A 7760-nucleotide genomic window follows, 5' to 3' on the forward strand; every position below is an offset into this window, starting at 1 on the left:
TGCATGAAGGAAAATTAAAGTCAAAATGTCAAAAGAACAGATCCATTCACTGAAAAAAATCAAGGTTAAACAGATTCAGATGTGTTCATCCATACAGGAAACAGTTGTGTTCATACTATTAGTGGCACTTCTATGATCCTCCACATCTGCTGACCTCAGACTCACAGAGATTAAATATGACCCAGGCCTATTAGGATGTTTCATTATCATAATGCTCTCATTATGCTGCGACCGCCAGTGATGCAATATTACCATTTCATTATTTATGTTTGTTTAACCTTGTACCTTAGTTGGGCACAAGTTTTCATTTTCAGTGACAGTCGAGCAAGAGGCAGAGCTGAGGTGAAGTACTAATACTCTGTACAAATATTTTAAAGTACAAGTCTGGCATTGAAAATGTTACTTTAGTGGAAGTGGAAGTTGGTTACATTCCACCACTATACGGTCGAGTGTACAGTAGAGGAAGCAGGCAACTATCAAAGCGCACGATGTAGAGAAAGAAAAGGCCTGCGCGGTTTAGAAATGTAAGAAAACCGGCAGGTGCAGGAACCAGAACGTGTTTTGACGAGCCTATTTTTAAAGGATATGGCTGGGATGAAAAGATCAATTTTAGGGATTTGGAACTCATTGCAGCCGCTGGCAGCTGCACAGTAGAGTGGGTTACAGCCAAAGGAGGTGTGAGCTTCGGGGAGGTGGAGAGGAAGAGGGGGGAAATTGCTGGAGCTGGTGGAGATGTGGACTGGTGAGCTCAGATAAAGCGGAGTCTTGCCAGGGATGGATTTGCAGATGAGTTGGTCTGATGAATGAGCGAGTACAGCACTGATAGACTTGTAGGACTGCCCATAACTCGTTAATATTTATGACAGCAGCAGCTGACCAAAGTGGTTTTATTATAATGTGCAGGCCAAGTTGAGTGCTCAGAGGCCCACATCGCATGCTGTCTACTAGAGCCCTTTAGTTTAATATATTCCCTCCAAACCAGCGAGTTTTCCACAGTTATGTGAAATGCATTCCATAAAATAGCAATAAACTACACAGTAATCAGCACAGCAATGACTGCATACAGTAAATATCAGAGGTTAAGAGAAATAAAGTATAAAAAGGATGTAAAACAAAGGCCAAATAATAACAAAGCAAAAGCAGCGACATAAAGGCATAGAGAGTAATTCACTAACATCAAAATGAGAGTCCTTTAAACAGAGAGAAGAGAAAAGCCTGAAAAACAACCTGCAAGAATAAAAGCTGAATTATTTCACAATATGCCAATATGATAATACTCATACTTTGATATTTTGGTTTGAAAACAACCAACACGACAAAGACTGCTGACCTTCACTATGCAAAACGCTGCCAACGTTCATCTCATTCATGCTGTCAGATGTGTTCGACTCCAACACTCTTATCTCTGACTTCACCGAAATGCAGCTCCGGCTCAAGTGCAGCCTGCCCTAAATGCAGCAGCTGGAATGCGAACCTGGACTGAAAAAGATGACCACATTAGCCCCGTCCTGACCTCCTCGCATTTGCTTCAATTTCAAGGTACTCCGGCAGACACACTGTAACATTACATGGACTTGCACCATCTGACGCTTGTCTGAACCCGCGATGCAGAGCTCCTGACTTTTCAGAGGGCTAACAAAAAAGAAATTCTTTCTCCTAGAGAACAACCTTTGATATTTGGAATAGTTTTCCAGCACTTGAAAATGAATACAGTACAAATCCAGTATCACTGTGAAGCTTTATACTGTATGAAAACTGTTATCTCTATTCTTTATGGTATATTTGATTACTGCCTATGCATATTATTCTGATTTGAAATGACTGTTTGCATGTTGACTAATGATTTAACGACTTTTAATCCGCTATATTTCAAAAAGACGTTGGCAGAGCTCCTTTGGAAATGCACTCTTTTCACCAAGCAGTGACAAACATGAAAGTCTAAAGGAGATATGAGGTCATTATCCCACACAAACAAACTCTGAAAGCAGCCTCGTGCTGTGGGAGGCACGCACACACACACACACACACACACACACACGTATACATACACACATGCCTACATTCACACACACACACACCCATGCAGAACATATGGGCGCATGCATGGCCGAATGAGCTGAGCTGAGCTGATATGCGTACTGTCACACACACACATAAATTCAACATACACACATGCACACTGGCCTACAATGGCACGCCCACATGCACACACATCCATATATACAGTGTCTTTGCCAGCCAGATGTGAGAGGGATTAGCAAAGTTGGCAGTCAGCACAGAGCTCCTTATCCACTGGAGCTAATTCACTTTACTACGCTACCTCTGCCTCTCTTTCTAGCCGCCAATCTTTGTCTCCATCTTCACCTCATGATCTCTCTGTCTGTCTCTCTCCTCTTCTCTGTCCTCCTTTCTCCCGTATTTATCTTCACCCCTTATCTCTTGTCTTTCTCCTCCTCCTCTCCTCTGTTGCTTCCAGCTGCAGCAGGAGCGCTTGCTTTGCTTTGTGAAGTTGTCTTGGAAAGCGCTCTTTGCCTCTGGTGGTAAAAGCCCTGCGCCGATGAGTGTGTAGCGAAGATGTTTGACGTCATGAAAACTGGCAATAAAGTTGTGTCAGTGTGACTCACAGATATTTGAAGCAGTTCTGAGTTAGCTGACCTGTTTAGGCTTAGTCCTGGTAAATCGACATTTCTGTGGAACTCGTCAGTGTCTTATTTAAAAGGCATCCTGTTTGTTTCACACCAGAAATTGAGAAAAGTTAATCTGTATGTCCTTTTAAAATACTGGATCCAAGAGGCTTGTTGTAGCAGCCCTCAGAGCTAGCTAGTAAACCACTGAAGATGGCGGGCTAGCTACTAACACATTAGCCACAGGAAATATGCTAGTCAGTCACAATAGCTACCCAAGAGTCTTTCTAATTCCTCTTTCTGTACCATTTATGCCCCTCTGGCATTTTGTTCTCATTATAGCACATTATTTCATTCAATGAAGAGCTATTGAAGGGGTGAAAACAGAGCTAACACGCTTGCTAACAGCTTGCTAATTGTCAGTTAGCTCGCTGTTGTTGGTCGCAAACATAAGTATTGGCTCACAGTTTTTTTAACAGACATGTTTGGACAATTAACTCCTATCTCATAGCAGCTAACCATTTTGGATTCTCTGGCTCTCCGTTTCCAGGGTCAGTTCTGTCGAGACAATTCGCTATTGGTCACAAATTTGCATGCTGACACTCACCATGCAGGATGGGACCAGTTGCCAGGCAACCAGAGAAGAATTGTCATTTTTGCAAATCGGTTTTTGTACGGATTAAATAAATGAGATATAAATGTGTTAATTAGTGAGCTTTAGAGGTGCTGGAAGGCAGATTTAGCTACCTTGGGACAGAGCCAGGCTAGCTGTTCCCCCCGTTTCCAGTCTTAATGCTAAGCTAAGTTAGCCAGCTGCTGCAGACGAGAGAGTGGTATTAATCTTCTCAATTATCTTCTCATCTGACTCTGAGCAAGAAACAAATAATCATGTTTTCCCAAAATGTCTAACGTTTCTTTTAAACACTGCTGTGGGCTTAAAGTCAGATACAAGCTTGCCTTCACAGGGGTTTGAACCTGGGTCACCCAGTTGAAGGACAGCCACCAGTACTGGCATATGTCACACTGTGGACACTTTATCCAGAGCAGTTCACCGTGTGGGGAGTGCATACATCTTGTGCATAATTGGCTCCGGTGGGATTGACTGAAACAACCTTCCAACCTGACCCCAGACGACATGGCACAACCCAACCCACGCTCTGGCTAAGTTAGAGCCAATAAGCTCTAAAAATAGCGTACCTGTGTAAGTATCAGATGATTTCAGGGGTTAGGTGCAACGCTTAAGCGCCTATTGTACACCGCTGGATGCTGAGAGACCATTTTTCGAAGAGGGCCTCCCTGCAAAGTGATCATACTCTGCAAAATCAAAACACCCAAAAGGCGCACCTGTTGAGCGCTATTACTGTAATTCACTAAACCAAAAGATATGGCAAAAGTCCAGCATATAAATAGCATCATCTATCATTGAAATGTAAAGCTGCAGGAATATCGAGCACAATTTTGGGGACAACTGTAGCAATGACGAATAACAAGATATTAGGTCTGCTTTATGATAAATCATGTGGCCCAGAGGTCGGTGAGCTATCAGCAGAGGGAACATTGGCTCTTTTTGTGTGGCTTCCAGAAAAATTGCTGGTGTTTTTTGCTTGTGGTTATTGCTTTTTTTTTCAGCACGGTAACGATTAAAAGATGAAAGCAAAAGAAATTACTTCTCTGCATGGATATCGGCCTTTGGTAGTCACCACAAGAACTGTTGTAAAAGTGAAAGCAGGTCTCTCCTCTGTCACCACTGGTTTTTCTATCAATGCCATGTTCGTCTCATGCACTGTATTTATTGTTTCTAATGGTCAGAGGTCATTGTAAAGGCCAACTACTGGAAACATGAAAACAGGCGCAACCTTTTCACCTGTTCTAAAATTCACTTTAGGTGTGATGTTTGTAGAATCGTATGTACATTCCTCTCTGCTTGTGTTCAGTGGATGCACTGTCCCGTCTATGTTTTATAACAGGAAGTGTGTATGTGCAGTAAAAAGTGTCCCTGGGTTTAGCAGCAGAGGCACTTTGCTGCCTCAGATTTCCAGTCATGCAGCAACTGGAGGCTAGACGGACCCTAAAACTGTGACTTAGTTGGAATTCGATTTGGTGAGATATGACCACCGGGTCACGACTGACACAGCTGCTGGTAGTTTCACAGCCCCACACTGAAGAGACTCACGCTGCCAAGACTCCAGACTCTGAATTATCCCGTCTGAGTGGATCTGAGTGTGAGGTTACTTTACATTCAGGCTTCTTGAAAAGAGAAGAACTCAGCATGTTTAAGTAAATCTGGCCTCAGGGTGTTGTTGAATTACAGGTGAACACTTATAAGGCTGTGGGAGAGCAACAGCAGGGGAAGGACCCAGGTGGAGGCTGTCGAGGAGGCAGCAGGATGACTTCAGGGATTTATTGAGGAAATATTTTCTAGGCAGGCAGGCGGGTACAGGTCCAGATAAACACACAAAACCAGAAAACAACGTGGGCAAGCTGACAAGGTGTGAATGAAAACAGGCTTGTTAAATATCTGGAGGCACGATGAGGAGAGTGGGGACAGGTGAGGGGGCGGGAAAGTCTCCTTTGACATAGGACACACTGGACCATCCTTTGCAAGAGGAACGGGGATAATGCTGTCCCACAATTCTTTGCTGCAGCAACACTCAGACTCACATCGATTACAACACCGTTGCATAATTACATAGCCTATAGACTAAGTGTAGTCATATTCTCTCTGCACCACGGTCTTCTTAGTCCTTATGAATTGTCCACAACATTGGACGTCATTTTTTGGACTTTTTGACATCAACCCAGGCGTGATTGAAGCTTCACTTCCTCAATAAAGAATGAGATCACAGTCACGATCAAATGAAGGGTTCATTTCCAAACACAGCTACTTCCACTCTGATTTGTGTTGTTTGTGTTTTGTGTAGTCAAAGGAATATCAATCAAGCTGATGTTTTTTTTTTATTAATTTTACAGTTTGGTTTTCAACTGTTTTTGCAAATGAGCTCTTCAAACAATCATCCCGGTCTGAACCTGTTTCAGAGTGTGAGTGAGCCAAAGGAAAGCTGATCTTAGTCTGTTCAGCAGGGGTGGACAGAGCTCCTTTAGCACCGCTTTGTCGCATTTGCCTTTAAACAAGGGTTACATGTAACCTGGTTACATTCATCTAAAAAGCTTCTATTTTTAACCAAGTACATGTTGAAGTGGACACCCAGACATCTTTTCATCTTCAATCCACCAAAACATCCTTGTGAAGGATGTCTGAGCTGGCATTCAGTGCCTGAATCTGTCAAACTGTTTCGAAGGCCATTTTAAGGTTTGTGTGTGCGTGAGAAAGAGAGGAAAGAGAGAGAGAGAGCGAGAGAACGATGGATGGCTGACAGGCTGACATGCTGTGTACATGCACCATCATGATATGAAACTGACCTCAGTTCCTCTCTCACACACACACACACACACACACACACACACACACACACACACACACACTCAGGTCTTAATGATGTCTGTAAGGAGGTGACAGGTGCCTGGCTTTAAGATTTTTTCACCCTGTCTGCGGTGTGTGTGTGTGTGTGTGTGTGTGTGTGTGTGTGTGTGTGTGTGTGTGTGTGTGTGTGTGTGTGTGTGTGTGTGTGTGTGTGTGTCTGTCTGTCTGTCTGTCTGTCTGTCTGTCTGTCTGTCTGTCTGTCTGTATCTTAGAGTTGAAAGGGGTTGAAACGTGAGAGGCCAGACAGTTTGTTAGCCTAACCACATTAAAAAGTGGGAGAATGTGAAGAAAGAAGGGATTGAGGGATTGATGGAACAATAACAGACAACAACAACAACAACAATAATAATAATAATAATAATAAACTTTATTCGTAGAGCACCTTTCATACAGGAATTGCAGCTCAAAGTGCTTTACAACAAAGACATCACGTTTGTCCAGCCTATTCACTATTATTATCCTCTGCACCTCAGATCTCCTAATTGTTGGATTGATGCTTGAATGCTACAAATAGCACCTTAAAGTTTGCACATTAATAGTCTAATTAAGCTCTTTATGCTAAGTGCTTTATATCTGGCTCCCTGCAGCGCTGATAATCCGGTCAAAAGCTGCTTTTTGATAGTTTCTTCCAACACCTCCTGCCTGTCGTCGTCACTCTGCCTCTTGCTCTCCTTTGCGCCTGATCAAATAAAACTTTATTGAGCCATAGAGACTCACAGAGCAAATCCACTTTGCTTTCAGAGATTTCTGCTCATTTTGGTGCGCGTGCGAGTGTGTCTGCATACGTGTGTGTGTTTGCATGTCTAACTGGTTACCAGTAGGAATCCAGCGTTCCCACTGAGGCCTGAATCATCTATAGTTACATCAAACCCACGCAGGAGAAACTGAAAACTTTAATTTCTCTCCTGCCACTTTCTCTTTCTGTTGACCTTCTTTAATTCAGCTTTGATTCAGTTCTCTTGTTTTCGCCCTTTCTCGCTCTTATCTTTTTCCTGCTCATTTTTCTTTCCTCTCACTTTTCACATTCTCAGTAGATATTTTTAACAGTGTGAAAAATGAAACCGTTTCAGTCCTCCGTGATTCTTTTTTCTCTTCCTTTCCCTTCTTTTATTCCTCCGTTTGGTTCAACCCACTTCCACAGTGCGTTGGAAGCAGAAGCATAAACAGAAGCAGAACCCAAGCCAAAATCACTCCCCCCTGCCAAGGTACACGCACACACACACACACACACACACACACACACACACACACACACACACACACGCGCGCGCACGTTCCCTCCATACATATTTTAACATTACAAATTCAGACATGAGATAAGACAAACATCACTCAATCCTCCCCGGCCCACAGGAGAAGATAAGTTTAAGTTTTTAATGTTCATCACCCCCGAAGGCTAATTAGGTAATTTCCACAACAAAGATAAAGTTCACACGTTTATATCACAGAACAATTTCACAATAAAGCTGCTCGATCTTCAAAAGGAGAATAAACTGTATTGTCATTCAGCTTGTTCCACTAATGGCCACAATTATCCTGTCTTTTCACAGCGACACCACAGACTCGGGCACAATTTGTACTTTTTATGGTTCGGTTTTGTATTACAGCATATCATATAGTCCACCTCCCACTGGCAAAAAAAACCCCCTGACGTT

The sequence above is a fragment of the Chaetodon trifascialis genome, chromosome 19 (assembly GCF_039877785.1).
Source record: "Chaetodon trifascialis isolate fChaTrf1 chromosome 19, fChaTrf1.hap1, whole genome shotgun sequence".
In the NCBI taxonomy this organism is placed as follows: Eukaryota; Metazoa; Chordata; class Actinopteri; order Chaetodontiformes; family Chaetodontidae; genus Chaetodon; species Chaetodon trifascialis.